Source organism: Cupressus sempervirens, chromosome 2, assembly GCF_028749045.1.
Source record: "Cupressus sempervirens isolate cs-2001-9-10 chromosome 2, ASM2874904v1, whole genome shotgun sequence".
Classification (NCBI taxonomy): domain Eukaryota; kingdom Viridiplantae; phylum Streptophyta; class Pinopsida; order Cupressales; family Cupressaceae; genus Cupressus; species Cupressus sempervirens.
The window spans coordinates 749,276,542-749,294,678 of NC_143119.1; the positions used below are offsets into that span (position 1 = coordinate 749,276,542).

The 18,137-nt window shown below is 35.9% G+C and overlaps 1 pseudogene; it reads right to left on the reverse strand.

Annotated features, from left to right (window-relative positions):
* Positions 1–15,846: 15,846 nt before the first annotated feature.
* The window catches only part of LOC149575588 (protein CTR9 homolog pseudogene), a 69,597-nt pseudogene continuing 67,306 nt past the window's right edge, over positions 15,847–18,137 (reverse strand).

Sequence of the window (18,137 nt, forward strand, 5' to 3'; positions counted from 1 at the left end):
CCATATCTCGCACGAGCTCTGAGATATGCCCTGTCAAAGATTGCAGCCCTGTGGCATTTAGTGACCCTTAGGGACATTCTGATTCAGCGTGCCTAAGAAGGTTTGAGCACTGAAGGGGACAAGACAAGGTTGGGGATAGGGTTTACCTAACCATCCAAAGCTGATAGAGCAGACAATTTGATCCCATGACAAAAGATGAGAGAGATTTGGCAGTTGGCAACTTTGTACTGGCCAACATTGCAAGTTTTAGCATCACCCGAGATGGTGTCGTAAAATTAAAATAGTGTGTGATCTCCAAAAAGTGAGAGAGGTTATTGTAGGTCTCCACAACATGGTTCTATAGGAGCTAGAATCACATCCATAGTTCACACGACCTCCAAGATACGCCCTGTCAAAGATTGCAGCCCTATGGCATTTAGTGACCCTTAGGGACATTCTGGTTTGGTGTGTCAGATAACGTTCGAACATTGAAGGGGATAGGATGAGGTTGTGGATAGGGTTTACCCAAACACCTAGAGCTAATGGAGCAGATAGTTTGATCCCACGACAAAAGATGAGAGAGATTTGGCAGTTGGCAACTTTGTACTGGCTGACGCTGCAAGTTTCAACATCACCCGAGATGGTGTCGTAAAATGAAAACAGTGTGTGATCTACAAAAAGTGAGAGAGGTTATTGTAGGTATCCACAACACAGTTCTGTAGGAGTTGGAATTGCATCCATACTTTGCACGAGCTCCAAGATATGCCCCATCAAAGATTGCAGCCCTATGGCATTTAGTGACCCTTAGGGACATTCCAGTTCGGCATGTCGGATAATGTTCAAGCATTGAAGGGGATAGGAGGAGGTTGAGGATAGGCTTTACTCAGCCACACAGAGCTAATGGAGTAGATATTTTGATCCCACGATGAAAGATGAGAGAGATTTGGCAGTTGGCAACTTTGTACTGGCCAACACTGCAAGTTTCAGCATCACTTGAGATGGTGTCATAAAATGAAAATAGTGTGCGATCTCCAAAAAGTGAGAGAGGTTATTGTAGGTCTCTGCAACATGGATTTTTAGGAGCTAGAATAGCATCCATATTTTGCACAAGCTCCAAGATACGCCCCGTCAAAGATTGCAGCCCTATGGCATTTAGTGACCCTTGGGGACATTTCGGTTCGGCGTGTCAAATAATGTTCGAGCATTGAAGGGGATAGGACGAGGTTGGGGATAGGGTTTACCCGGCCACTCGAAGCTAATGGAGCAGATAGTTTGATCCCATGATGAAAGATGAAAGAGATTTGGCAGTTGGCAACTTTGTACTAGCCAACACTGCAAGTTTTAGCATCACCCGAGATGGCGTTGTAGAATGAAAATAGAATGCGATCTCCAAAAAGAGAGCAAGGTTATTGTAGGTCTCTACAACACGGTCTTGTAGGAACTAGAACCTCATCCATATCTTGCACGAGCTCTGATATATGCCTCGTCAAAGATATTTGAATTCACAATTTTTAATGAGAATATAGTTGAGGCTTGCTTTACTTTTCTATGTTAAGTTTGGCTTTCAATTTTGGTTTCCCTAGTTATCTATGTGAAAGTTCCACTTTCATAAGTAACATGGATGCAATAATACTAAATTAAGTATAGATCCATGGTTCTAGAAGCTTCACATAGCTTCTCTTCAACTATGGATCTTGTAAGCATTGTACCATGACTATTGGTGTTGTGAGAATATACAAAGCATATATATTGTTTGACCAAATGTCTTCAATGAACATGAACTATATGGAAGAAGAGAAGACTTGTTGCAAAGTCTTTGAATATTTTCTTCAAGAAATGTAAGGAGCCATGGGTGATTCATCCAAATTATTTGGTAAAATAAGAGGAGGAATGAATCAACCTTGCTGATAGAGGTAAATGCTGAATAATATTTATTTAATCACATTGTTTGAAAAAAGTTTAATGACCTTTAAATACAATTGAAAGAAATGGAATTGATCTCCCTTACTCATGTAGATGAATAAAATTCAAATTTAAAAAAGAGAGGGACATCCACCATAAAACCATTCAATCATGCACTTCTTGATGGGAGTATCATAAGTTCATTGTTAGATGGATATGCCAAATGTGGAAGAATTAAAAGGAAAATATGCTGATTGATTGAATATAAAACCAAACATGTGGAATATTTAAAAATATATCATGGGGCTATTAATAAAATCAAACTAATAGAATCAAACTCTACAAACATGGGTATTCAAACTATGAACAAAAAAACATCATTATTGAGGTTTTAGCATGTTGGGCAAGATAGGGTCTTATTGAAGCTAACAAGAAGCATCACTGTATATAGTGTTTTATAGGCATAAAATTAAAGTGTCATAAAACCATTCACATGCAAAAACATCTAGAACATGTGATAAAATCATACCTTCAAACCATTCATGTAGCCATAGCCACAAATTTCAACAAAGAATTCAACCAACATAAAGGTGCTAAACTTTGTAAGCTATGGATAACTATTGATCTTTAAATATAAAAACATTTGTATGGGTCTAAGGTAATATGCATTATGAAAATTCTTGATTTTCCAAAATATTATATCTTAAAATTCACAATCATCAAATCTTAGCATCCAATCAACTAATCCAGTAATACAAGCATCAAACCAATGTGATAACAAAAAATCAAAGTTGATTCCATAGGGTCTAACAATATCATATAATTCATTTATCAATAATTTGAAACATCATAAGCATATGTCTAATAATGTCATACATGAAATATATGTAAAAAATGGCATACATAGAAAAAATTATACAAAACAAATGCCCAATAATGTCATATAGGTGTAAAATGTACATCATTAGGTATATACTCTTTCCAACTAGGGGAACAAAATAAATCCCTAATTGTCTTTAATTTCCAATAAGTGGGAGATGGTGTATATAATGAGGTCTTCCTAACATGCTCACTAGTCCATTAGTCTAGAATCTTCTATAACTCGACATGTTACAATCAAAATTATATGTGAATAAATAATTATTTTATATAAATATATATATATATATATATATATATATATATATATATTTATTTACACATAAAACTTAATATTTTCTTACAGCTAGTTAATAATTCCTCTGTATATACACCTCAGGGATACACTGATGGTCAGGAGTAATAAGACCCTACAAAAACCATCAAAGTTATCACTCGATTGTGCCTATGAATTTTATATTGAATTTCAGTACTAATGAAATTTTAATGTAAACTCTTTCATACCTTAGTTATTGGCTTAGAACTAGTGAGTGCAATAAGGACTCGTTGATCAATACAATGATGAAGATGTAAAGGAATCTCTGATGTCAATAGCTGAAAATGATAATACATGAGACTCAAATGCAGTTATAAAGAATACACATTTTCTTTTTTCTACATATCAAATAAAATATTTTGGTACCTCTATGAATGTAGTATGACATCCTTCATTTTATAGTGTTGATCCCAAAGCTACAACACTTATTATTTATTACACATGTATGTAAATCTGTTAAGCATCAAATTCAACACCTTTGTGTGAAAAATAATGTACTATATGTTAGAGTAATAAATTCATTTTCTTATTAATTAAATTATATTGATATAATTACTAAGTTACTTATTATATTGATATAGTTTACTTATAATTCCTTTCGATTTACAACTAATTGAAATGATTTCCCCAATTTTCCATCTAGTCACTAGGAAATTGGATTTTTTGTCTCTTTCTCTTAAAGAACCGGATCTACTAGTTCCTTTGGTCTAGAAGCCTTCCATTGAGATTGGGGTTTTGAAAGGTTCAAGGGTTGAGGAACTTTTTATAGAATATATTGAAGAAGGAGAGGTCATGTATAATGGTTTTGAGGAAGGCTAGAGTTCCATCCAGATGGTGTTGCAAAATGGCCAAGCAGAGGAGGAGGTAGAAGAATAAATAGAATAAATGCATGAGAAGGAGGGTCATGGGGGCAATGGAAAATTTGGGGAGGGAAGCAATTAGGAGAATGGTTCAAATATGCTTCTCAACTAGAAGGAGAGTATTGCATTGGACACTGATACTAGTCTATCGGGTAGCAAGATCACCAATTTTGGTGATGACCTTGTTAAGGAGATCACTACCAATCAGAATTTTACCTATAAGCCTACAAGACTTCATCCCTTGGTAGTGGTAATGGTGGTAATTATGGTTGAATGTGTTTGAAATAGAAAAATAAATGAAGGGTGTTTTGCATGACACTATTCGCTCATCATAGGTTGTATGGATTCAAACCCACAACCAAGCTTTTATACCATTATACAAATTAAAAATTATAAGACTATGCCTTTCATGATAGTTGCATTTTCATATTGGAAAATGAAGAATGACTTTTGGAACAAACATAATAAATACTTCCAAATACAAATGAAGCCAATGTATTGTATTATAAGCTCGAATGGTAAAGGCCAAGCCCAAACATTTATTAAGGTGTAGCATTTATAATTGTCAGGTTCATGTGAAGAAGTCATCATTCATATTCTCATTGTTGTTTAATTTAATGATAAGAAGAATACAATGATATAGAGGTTGATAGTGACTTAAAACTTTACAAAATACAATAAATGAGAATTTTACATTGAGGGGGGAGTAATAACCAATGTTTCATTCTCATTGTTTGACAAACTCTTATATAAAGAGGGAGTAGAGATATGATATGGTTTAGTCTTCTTTTGAGAATCTTAGTCATATTGGTTCAGAAGGATTCATGATACAACTACTATACTTAGCATGACCAATTGATGCTAAAAAACTTAGTATTAATGCTACAAACCTTAGTATTGACATAATTTAACCTCTACAATTCCAGGCATAAGATGATTAGCATACAATGGTACTTGAACAAAGAACACTAATAAATATTGAGGATGTGAATTGATAATACCATTTCACAGATGATTTTGGCATCTCACCCTTTATCACTTGTGCGTCAAATTTATTAGCCCTCTTCTTTGGTGACCTACAAATGAAGAATCAGCACAGTAAAAAATCTAAGATAAGATTTTAAAAATGGGTCCTATTAAAGAATCTAATATAAATTCAAATAATGTATCTAGATTCTAAACAAATCAAAACTAAATCTCATCACTTACACATCATAACAATACGGTCCACCTTAGTCATGTGATAATCTTGGGGAAGAGGTTGTAACATTGTATTTGGATCCAATTGATCACTTTTTCTCTCTCTCCCAATTCAATCTAATGAGCCAACTGTATCTACTCAACATTTTAATGACTCAAGTATTGCCTCATGGTCTGACTCGCGAACTTTCCAAAGAATCTTATTGTGTGATTTTCCAACATATTTTATCAAGTGGAAATTTGATGCAACAACAAGGTTTGAATAATGAAGAATCTTCCTCTTTGTTTGCCAATCCTCAAATAACCACAAGTTAGGATTCTTCATAGGATATCATCTAAGCCATGTGCCTATTACAACCACTACACCGACATGGTACTCTAAACCTTCACCATCTATAACTGAGTGATCCAATTTTTGTTTGGCTTCAACACAATGACACAAATAATAATATGCCCCTTCTTCATTGTCTTTAGGTGACATCACAGCAAAAACATGGCCTGCAGTGACAAATGTACAAAATGTGATCTTTAATTCAGAAAATACTTGGGTAAAAGTTATAAAGTTACATATTGAAATTACAAAGATATATAAATATATATATATATATATATATATATTACCAGTTTCACTAGATCTGAAAAGCGGTCAAAGTCAATAGATGAATCCATCTCTACCATTTCCAGTGCTTGTGGGGGATGATACGTGTCAATTGGGTCCAAAACCTATATATCCCATTTGTCCACCCATTCGGTTGACTCATAGTCAACCCAATTTTCCTCTGCACATGATGGATAATAGCATGCCATTTTTCATGTGTGGATACTCCATGAACCTGCATTAGAGCTTCTAAAAGAGTGTAACTCACTAGATCCTATTAGTTTGCAACAATCCTGATATGGTGCAATGTTAGTATTATCTATCAACCAAAAAAATCTACGAACTATAGACTCACCTTCCTTACCTGGACCCATTGTAGCGTTACACCATTGGATGATGGATTTTGCATCTATCAATATTGCTCCATCTTTGTACTTTAGTTCTTCACAAGCCAAGGCTCTTTTAATGCATGTGCCTGCACCATCGTGCTCTCCCTTACCATGATCAGCCTCTGTGAAATTTCACATATATTGAATTCTACACAACCTGTGCATCCTGCTCAACCAATAGAAGATTCGTGAATTCTTGAATTGAGATGCACAATTGTCTGACCAAATAATGTGTTGATGATATGATATGCCCCTATTAGCCAAATCTCCATAAAATAGTTGAAATAAACCATGTACAAACTTCGTAGAATGTGATCGATCATCGCTGATGTAAAAATGGTACTCCCTCAAAATATTCTTGTCATCCTCTATACTTGTAGGTGAATGCATGAATGTTATGTGAACAAATATGGAAACCTGTTGAGATGTATAATACTTTGCTTGCACCTCATTTTGTGGTTCTAGTGTGTAGTTCTCTGCAAAATCTACAACCGAAACAATGGTATCCAATGGAAACATATCCTTGCACAACTTGAATTGCAAATCCAACCATTGAGCTCTATGGGTATGCTTTGCATACTCGTAAATAATCTTTTCACGAAAAATCTTCATGAACTCATACACTGGAATCTTTTCAATAACTAGATCACATCTTTTACCATGTTTTCCATCTTTTAGAGCATATGTCACTGTCTTGAATTTTTCGTAATCTACTATTTCATTTCCAATTGCATGTGCACTATCCATATGTTGACAAGTTGATAAAAGTTGCAAAGAACCACAAAATAAGCACGTGCCATCCAAGCATGATGTCTTGTAAAATTGTTGGTCGTCCCCTATTTCACATAAAATGTTGGATATGAATTCCCTTGAAGATCTTGGTGGCTCTTTTATGTCACAATCCTGCAAAACAAATTGAGAATGAAAACTACGCATATGTGCCTAAAAACATCAAAATGGTTAGAAAATTCAATATGTATCCTACAACAACAAGTTGCGCGTGTGTGATTTATTTTCACATAAAAAGGTTTACCCATCTCAAAAAAAATTTGACTTATTTGAATTTGAGGATACATACCAATAAATTTTGCAAAAAATTGTGTCTGAGTTGGCTCACAATTTCGGCTACCAATCCTCCTTCTTACAACATCTCTTTGATTAGGGGAAACACGTGTGTTATTTTTCCAAAAATCTTCAATCAATGATTTCAAGGCTTCACTAATTTTTTTATCCTTTCGTGATAGTCTACTGCTAAATGTCCATAACTCATTTTTTGTTGGATCTTCTAATCTCTCATGCCTTAGCATGGCTCTCCTTAAGGTACCTCTACAATTTTTAATGTTTTGCTTGTCTTTCTCGTGAGTCAATCTTTCTTCATTTGGCTACTTACTATTGTCAATGTGAGTACTCGTCTTGTGATATTACTATCTTTGGTGCATGATTTAGAACCCACTTTGTCATAAGCACTCATTAGATTCTTTACAATATTTCTTTCATTTGAATCATCCATCATTCTTAGCCCAAGAATCTTCATGATAGGCCTAAATTTCAAATTCCTCATCATTTCAACAAATAATTGGCATTGACCTATAATATTTAATTCTTCAAAAAATAATCTCCACATATGATTAACTTTTCTTTGACAAGTATGCTTGCTAATCTTGTCAGGCATTGATTTCAAAATGTTAGTATCAATATCAATCAAATATTTTGGTTTTCTAAAATGAATTCTAGAAGGTGTTCTAATCTCTTCAATTCTCTCAACATTTTGAACATCAATATAAGGTTGAGTATATTGCATACTTTGAACCGAAGATGATGTGCCTTGGCAATAAAATGTAAAAGATGGAATATCACCTACTTGATGTGTTGATCTTGTGCTTTCAACATGACATGATGGAGCGTGTATATCATCGGATCTATAAATAAGTGTCTCTTCAACATGAGAGGATGATATGTCTTCAACATTAGAAGATGGTGTAGTGGATGATATGACTCCAACATTTGAAGATGGTGTAGCAGATGATATGACTCCAACATTGGAGGATGGTGTAGCTTCACAATTCAATTGTCTTCTTCAGCGTAACAATCTCATTTGTTCTCTTTGTCTTTCTAATTCTTCCTCCTTGTTTCTTTGTACTGGTGGTTCTTGATCCTCTTCGAAAGTCAATTCTTCATCATTTCTTTGCAATTTTCTTTGTTCATGTAGTAATTTCATTTTATCTCTTTTAATTGTCAAATCTCTCTCCTTATCTGCATTTGTTTGAACGTTTGGTTTCTTCCTTGGCATGATGATGATTTCTACATGTCAAATTATTCAAACATCCAAATTACTTAAAATGTGTAAATTACAAATTATTCAATTACATATAAAAATTATAATTATTTGAACGAATACACAATATATATCAAATGACTTGTCAAATTTCTAACCATTTCGAAATAACATTTCATTCAAACATACAATTTTCAATGAATTCACTATATATTACATTAACATATCAAATTATAATCAAATTTGTATCTATATATCAACAAAAAATATTTAAAATGGATTGCACTAACCTTTTCTATTAAAGGAATATTCAAAAATTCTTCAAATCATGTATCCAATGATTGAATTTGGTGTTTGCTAGCTTCCAAAAGTGTTGAAATAGTGTTTTCTATGTTGAAACCTGTGTTTTCTATCAAAATAACAGAGAGCATAATAGACCAAAAGTTAAAAATGGATGAAATGGGCCCCAAGGTTGGTTTTTGACCCTTTTTTGGTGATTTGATATAGTGTGTATGCACTATAGTGCGTACGCACTATCTCAAAACACATCACTCCCCATCCTCCCTACTCTCTCTCCCATACCCTCCCTCTCTCTCTTCCTACTCTCTCCCATCCTTTACTCTCTCTCACTCTCCCTCTCCCACCGCCTACTCTCTCTACCTCTCTCACCCCCTCTCTTCTCCCATCCCCAACTATTTAGATCTCTCACACACACTCTTATCCCCCTTATCTCTCTCCCTCTCCCTCTCGTACCACCTAATTTCTCTCCCCCATCCCCTACTCTCTCTCTTCTCTCCCATCCCCTACTTTGTCTCTCTTACACACATTCTCATTCCCCCTCTCTCTCCCTCTCCCACTGCCTACTTTCTCTCCCCCATTGTTGTACTCTCTCTACCACCCCCTACTCTCTCTCACACTCACACTACTACTACCTACTATCTCTCTCTCTCAAGTTCTCTCTCTCCCTCTCTACTCTCTCTCTCTCCCATCTTGTACAAGCTCTCTCTACCTCTCCCACTCTCTCTCCCACCGCCTACTTTCTCTCCCCCATCCCTTGCTCTCTCTCTCATCTCCCATCCCCTACTCTCTCACACTCTCACACTCTCTCCCATCCCCTACTCTCTCTCTCCTCTCCCATCCCCTACTCTCTCACACTCTCACTCTCTCTCATCCCCTACTCTATCTCTCTTACACATACACCCCCATCCTCCCTCTCTCTTTCCCTCTCCCACCAACTACTTTCTCCCCCCATCGTCGTACTCTCTCTCTCTCTCTGCCACCCCCTACTCTCACACTCTCACACTCTCTCCCATCCCCTGCTCTGTCTCTCTTACACACACACTCTCATCCCCCCTCTCTCTTTTCCTCTCCCACCGCCTACTTTCTCTCCCCCATCATCGTACTCTCTGTCTACCACCCCTTACTTTCACACTTTCACACTCTCTCCCATCCCCTATTCTCTCACTTTCATAGATACACACACTCTTATCCCCCCACTCTTCTTCTTCTCTCCCATCCCTTACTCTCTACATCTGTCACACACACTCCCATCCCCCCTATTTCTCTCCCTCTCCATCTCCCTCTCCCACTCCCTCTCCTACCGCCTACTATCTATCTCTCTCAAGTTCTCTTTCTTCCTCTCTACTCTCTCTCTCTTTCTCTCCCATCCCTTACTCTCACTCTCTCTCCCATCCCCTACTACTTTCTCTCAAAATCTCACACTCTCTCCCATCCTTTACTCTATCTCTCTTATAAATAAATACACATTCTCATTCCCCCCTCTCTCTCTCTCACATTCCTTGTCCCACTGCCTACTCTCTCCCATCCCCTACTCTATCTCTCTTAAATGCTTCTATTCCACCTCTCTCTCCCTCCCACTCCCTCTCCCACCGCCTACTCTCTCTCTCTCTCTCTCTCTCTCTCTCTCTCTCTCTCTCTCTCTCTCTCTCTCTCTCTCTCTCTCCCATCCCTCTACCATTGCCTACTCTCTCTATCTCTCTCTCCCCTCTCTCATTCTTAACTCTCTCTCTTTCACACACACACACCCATCCCCCCTCTCTCCTCTTCCATCCCTTACTTTTTCTCTCACTTTCTCTCCCTCTCCCACTCCCTCTCCCACTGCCTACTCTCTCTCTCACTCTCACTCTCTCCCTCTCCACTCTCTCTCTCTCTCTGCTACCCTCTAGTCTCTCTTAAATTCTCACACTCTCTCCTATCCCCTACTCTCTCTCTCTCTCTCTCTCTCTCTCTCTCTCTCTCTCTCTCTCTCTCTCTCTCTCACACACACACACACACACACACACACACATTTCTATTCCCCCCTCTCTCCCCCTCTCTCACTCCCTCTCCCACTCCCTCTCCCATCGCCTACTCTCTCTTGAGCTACTTTTTCTTCCCCCTCTCCCATTCCATACTCTCTCTCTTTCATACACATGCACTCCCATCCTCCTCTCTCTCAAGTTTTTCCTCTCCCACTCTGTCTCCCATCGCCTACTCTCTCTCCCCCATCCCCTACTCTTAATCTCTCTCTCCCAACCTGTACTCTCTCTCACACTTCCTCTCTCTCCCATCCCCTACTTTAAATCTCTTTCCCCCATCTCGCACTCTCTCTTTTCCACCCCTACTCTCTCTCACACTTCCTCTCTTTGCCACCCCTACTCTCTCTCTCATCCTATACTCTCTTTGCCACCCCTACTCTTTCTCACTTTCTCTCTCCCATCTTGTACTCTCTCCCCTCTCCTATCCCCTACTTTCTCTCTATGTCTTTCACACACACACACATAGCCATTCCCCTATCCCCCCCCCCCACCTAGTTCTCTTTTGCAACTTAGATCTTAATAGTGCGTGCGTACTATAGCGCGCACGCACTATTTAGAATTGAGGTTTAAATAGCACGTGCGCACTATAGGGTGCACATGTTATTTAAACCTTAATTAAACCCAAGCCTAAGGCTTGGTTTTGCCTTGGAGATCCAACCCAAAGGTTTGGATTTGATGAATAGGCCTGAGATGTGTTTTCCAACAAACATACAAAAAGTGATTGTTTTTTCTTTTGTGCTCCCCTTCAAGATTTCTTGTGGTTGGGTATCGATAAGATCAGGTTACATAGCATTATAGGTCTCTATGTTAGCTATCTTACCATATAATTTATTTTTAATTTGAACTATTTCAAGCCTTTCATCTATAATTTCTTTTGAATGTATGTTCATTTTTTGTCAAAAACCACCACATACTAATTGGGCTATAGATTTTAGCTCATTCATCGAATTTTGTAACAACTTAGTTTTTTAGAAACTAGACTCCATTATACACACTTTGAAAAAAAAAAAATTGATTTTAGATTAGTTTTCAATTATTTCTAGGGGGAGCACACAGATATTTCACATTTTTGGGATGTGTCTAGTTAAAAAATTCATAAAAAAAAAATACACATTATAAAATTACCCAAAAAATCTGGGATAGACTAAATAGTGTTAAGTAACTTTTGACTAAAGTGATTAAAGAATTTCAAAAATAAAAATAAAAAATTAGGGGGGCCACACTTTGTACTGTGTTATGTTTTTTTGGAATAAATAGTACCACTTTTTGTGGCCCCCTTTTTTGAGGACCTAAAACTAAACCATTTTGAAAAAAAATTAGTAGTTTAGAAACTAGATTCAAAGGACTACAACTTTTATTTTTGTCATATTTGAAAATTTTGAGCATAACTATCTTCAAATTCTTGTTGAAGTTCAAAATTTGCAAATTTTAAGAAAAAGGTGTTCACTTATACCCCCCTTTTGGCACCACAACTTTGTGCACTTACCCACACATATATATGTATGTATGTATGTATGTATGTATGTATGTATTTATATGTATATATATGTATATACATATATGTACACACACACACATACATATGTATGTATGTATATACATACATACATACATATATATATATATATATATATATATATATATATATATATATATATATATATATATATATATATATATATATGTATGTATGTGTGTGTATATATATATATACACATACATACATATATATATATATACACACATACATACATATTTTATATATATATATATATATGTATGTATGTATGTATGTATGTATGTATGTATGTATGTATGTATGTATATGTTGAGTTATTGGTCAAATAATTAATAAAATTATGTATGGATGAATTATCATGGTTCTCTGTCATGAGAATATATTTCACATGTTGCAATTTTTTATCTCTAAGTCATGTTGCTATTAGTCTCCAACACTAAGTCAATTTTTTTAGGGAGAGTTGGTCAGTCATCACTATGGTAGAGCCACCTAATGAAGGTTGAGTATTCATAGAATTATTTATATTCTCATTACAAGTCGAGAAAGTCTAAGGTTACCAAGCACCCTAGTATAGATCAAGGACCATAGTATATGTCAAGTAAAAGATAGAGAAGAGGAGAAAAGAATATATGGCATATGTCAAGTGATTCAATTACTATTGAGCATATAAAAATTGAGGGACAACATAAATATTAGTTATGGCTGAGCATCAGGATATTTAGTTGTCAAGTAAACTAGTTTTGGCATATGTGTTTCTGATCTAGCACAAACACCTATGTAAATCATTTTGGCCAACTTTCACTAGTGGATTTAACCCTAAATGGCGACCAAAATTTGCGACCAAGTTTTTAAAATGGTTTGGTTGGTCACGTTATAAATCAAAATTTTGTTCTTTTTAATAACTAGCCCGTCTTAGTCGCAATTGCGACGAATACTTTGGTCAAAATTGTGACGAACACGGCAGCATAAAACAAAAAAAAAGGCCAAAATGTAATTCACATTTCATTTGCACTGTGAGTCTGCGAGTCTACATCAACATTTGCATGAAAAGGGCACAAGGGCACATCTGCGTCAACATTTGCACGAAAAGGGCACAAGGGCACAGGTGCGTTAAACTTTTTTGTGACTTATTGCTATGTATTGATCATTCATGTTATGGGCATTTTTTCTCTTCTTTTTGAATTCCCATTTAGCAAAGGTGTTTAAACTTTCCGCTAGCTACTCTTTGCTATGGAAATGCCTCCCCTAGCTAGCTTGTTTCTCCCTTTTAATGCCTGCTACATTCTTAACGCGACTTCTCTTTGTTGGCGCCTTGAAATCTCCTGCAATGGCCACATCTTTCTATCACTTGCGTGAATTTCTTCATTGGCCTACTCTATGTCTTTAATCTATGCATGAGATGGGAACCTCTTCAATAAGCTTCCTCTCTGTTTGTTGTATGGGCAGCTTTCACTGCATTTTTCTTGTATTCAACTACTCGTCTACTCCTTTAATCAGCTTTGAGTGTAGCTGGGTGCACTTAGCAATTGAGGCATTTTCTAAGGACATAAAATTAAGACCCCACTAAACACCCACGGTTTGTGTTATTAACATGGACATGGAAAAAATAAAATCCCATCAACGCACTCGGACTCCTAAATTTATGAAAAAGGAATTGAGGAGCATATATGTTGTGTTTGTGTTTTTTGAACCCTAAACGAATCATTTTCACCATTCAATATTTTGGAATATGAAAACTTCAAATACAAAGAGCCTCTCCTTAGGGTTTAAACATAATCATTGATTCTTTTACTGAGCCTTCATGCAGTTTCCTGGAATTTTTTTGGGATGATTTTGCCACTATTGTTTAGAGCTTTTCGCCATATTCTCCATAATTTTTATATGAAGGTAACTATGTTTGAGTAATGAGAATATGGTATCTTGTTGCTTTCAGACCTTTATAATAACAAACCCCTTATCGTCTTCCTGTAGCATTTCATTTTTATGTTTGGAGTAGAATCCGTGGCTTTTCCTACTAAACATTTGGGCATTCTTCACCATTTTAAAGGTATATAGTGGGTTATTTCCTCCATAGAAAAACTTATGTTTTTCCTTTCTATTCTCTGCATATAATTCTTCCATCTTCATTGTAGGAGTTGGAAGAAAATCATGGGGTTTTGAAAATCTGTTATTATTGTTGAACCCAACTTTTTTTCCTATAGAAGATTTCAATTTGTAACTCACATGCAAGTATCTCAAATGTTAGAAATCAAGTTTCATTTTCTTAGAGACTTCTCACTAGATATTTTTTTTGGCATTTCATGAGTATACCTATTTGGGTCTGGTTACTATCATGTATGTCTGCAAGTGTTTAAAAACTCATACACTTTTTTCTTTTTAGTTATGCATGTAATATCTCCAATATGTGGTTCTCTTTTACTTCTTCTCCTATGTTTTAGACCCCCTTCTCTCAAGATTACGCTTTGACACAAGACTCCGACTTATCTATGTGAGTGACAAAAAAAATGAAATCTACATGAACAAAATTTCTTTCATTCTTTCTACGATCGTGCACATAGAAGCTTAAACCCCTTCTAATCTTGCCTTATTTCTATTGTATAAAACCTGAATGTATATATGTTGCTTAATTGTTAGAATTAAATCTTCGGTTGAAGCTCTAACTCATACATTTTATTAAAAATCTTTTGTCTTGCTGATTCAGAACTTTGGATTCATAGAATTTTTATTGTGAAACTAATTAGATGGAAGCAATTGAAAACTTTTGAAGAATATGAATATGTTTACATTTTTATTCTGCAATGCATTTGGTGATTCTCGTGGATCACCATGAAAAGTGCTGGTATGAAAATTGTAATTTGTAATTTATTTTTTCAGTATTATTCTATTATGGTATGATTAATATTGCTACAATTGATGAATTAGATAAAAGTCTTCTAGGTTCAAACTGTATGTACTAATTTGATCAAATTTTAGTTTCTATTTATATCTACCGATTTATCACATCAAGAAGAAGTGCTTGAAAAAATAGATTACGATCTTCTTCCTTTGAAATGGATGTCGTTTGAATTGACACTAAGTTTCTTATCAAATGCAATTGGCTACTTTACATAATTCACACTAATAGAAACAGCAACACCAACTACTTCTTACTCTGATAGGAAGATAAAGCATATACATTGAAGTATGCAGAAAATGATATAAAAAAAGGACAAGTATAGGCTTCCATAAAAACAATAAATAGAAAAAATGTAAAGATGCCCTACAGATGATTCGTTTGAGGCTTTTTGAATAGATCTCATTTAATTACGTCAAACAGATTTGGAGGGGACAAAGCATATTTGATTGAATAAACTTTGAGGTATCTTATCCATCGTCATTGTATGCATCATCTTATCTTGGAATCTGTTAGGTTAAACCTCAAGAAAATAGATAATCTATTTTCAATTGTGTTTTCTAATAGGAAGATAAAGCATATACATTGAAGAACACAGAAAATGTTCTAGAATAAGGACAAGAATAGGTTGCCCATATAAAACAATAAATGGAAAAAAAAAAAGATTCCATATAGATGATTCAATTGATTTTTTTGACTTGGAACAATGTCAAATAGATTTGGAAGGGACAAGGCATATTTGATTGACTAAATGTTTAGGTAGCTTATCCATCATCACTCTATGCATCATCTTCTCTTGGAATCTGTTTAGTTAATCCTCAGGAAGCCTAGACATCATCATCAAAAGTATTGTCTTCTCTCAGACTCTGTTTTTGTAAGGGTTCTTCATCTTACAAATTAGTGTATGCACGTCTCCTTCATGATTTTTCTAAAACTGGAGAATTTGTCTCGCCATCATCAGAGTCTTCTAGACCTGTAGCTGCAAGAAGATCTTGGGCATTTTCCGTATCAGCTTCTGCCTTATCACTCATATAATTTGCCTCATTTTCCATGGCAATATCAGGTTCCTCCATATTAGAATCATAAGCCTTATGATCCTTATGCTTCTTCTTTTTCTTCTTTTCCTTCTTTCTTTTCTTTTCAGACTGACTAGCCTCATCATCATCATCATCTCTGTCCTTACGCTTACTCTTCCATAATTCTTTCACACGTTCAAATTGCTTCTCTTGTTGTATCACCCGCTGCAATTATTCTTCTTGCTTTCTCCTTTCCATCATAATCCTTTTTTCTTCCTCAACTTTCCATTTTGCCTCATCAGCCAAGACAAGTTGGCGTGCTACTTCTAGCTTTTGACGGCTTTGTTGTTCTTCGTGTTCTGCTGCTTCTCTGTGAACTTTGGCAGCATCAAGCAAGTGTTTACAGTAGTCCACATGAAACTCTATCTTCTTCTCATCAAATTCATGTGTATAAGGGCTTGGCACTACTAATAGTTGTCTAAACACATGGAGTGCATTCTTTAATTCAGACACTGCTTGACGAACCTCATCAGTAGTACATTTTTCCTTTTGAAGTGTTGAAGTTGAAAACTTCTGCATGGCAACACCAACATCAAAGCATAACATGTAATTTAAGGGTGCCAAATGTACTACTCTTAATAATTTTCTTTTACAATCTTGCCACTGTTCTGCTTCATAATGTAATCGAGCTAAATATAATAAAATTTGGGTGTCAGTGCCAAAATAGAATTTCCTCAAACAATTTTGATACATTTTCACTGCAAGCCTAAACTGTCCTTGTGCAAAGTAAACATGTGCTAGATTTACCCACACATCAGGCATCTGAACAAAGATGTTTCCTGCTGCAGCTTCTTGAACGTGTGTGAAAATTTCCTTTGCAATATCAAAATGACCCCTTTCGGCTAGCACAATGCCTACCCCATTTGCAGCATAGACATTTCTAGGTCTCTGAGCCAACATTTTACAATACAGTTCCCTAGCCTTATCAAGATGTATTCCCTCCGCATCTGGATCCTTCTTCTCATTGTGTGAAGCTGCAAAATAATTCCAATTTCTAAGAGAATTAATGTCAGCATAAGCATCCTTACCATCTAATACATTTTGTGCAGCTTTAATTGTTTCTTTTACTTTAAGCCAGTCATCTATTTTTAGTTCCAGGTTTCCAAGCATGGTAATCGCATTTACTGAGGTTTTATCCACCTTAAGTGCCTCCCCAATCAATTCTAGGCTTAGTTGGACCTCATTTCGAGCCTGGGCCATGGCTGCAAGTCGTAGATATGCATCCACATAATCAAGAAACTTGAACAATATTAGCCTGTACAAAAGATTTTCTTTTTTAGTGTCATGTAGTTGTTCAAACAGCTTGGCAAGATTAAATAGTATGGTCTAACGATTTGTGAGAAACAATTGAGAGACAGATGGAGAGAGAGATAATACAAGTGATAGAAAGACTCCTAGATAATATTCTTGAGGACAATGTGTATTATAGTCCTTACCATGTTTTCCTTTGATCTACCAAAAGGATGGTGGCGTCCTGCAAATGGCATGGCTCTTTCTACCACTTGTATTATCTCTCTCTCCATCTGTCTGTCCATTCTTTCTCTCAGATCATCTGACCAACATTCCCAAATCAAATCTTGACCCTATTTAGTGGATTCACAACATAAACTTCAAAGGCTTCTCCTATCAAATATGTAGATTTCACAATAGCTAAGAAACATAATTGTAGGCATCATGGTCACATTTTTTTGGAAACGTAATTGGGTTGTGTACCCAAGAAATGCAAAGCAACTTCCACACCTTCGATTCCAAGTCTAATTCATCTGTAAGAATGATCGCTTGCCAACAGTTGCTGAATACATTTGTAGCTCATGAATACAAGGTCCTCCAACAAATGTATTCAACAACTATTGGCAAGCGATCATTCCTAGCTCATGAATACAAGGTGTAGTTCATGAATACAAGGTCCTCCCACAAATCTATTTAACAGATA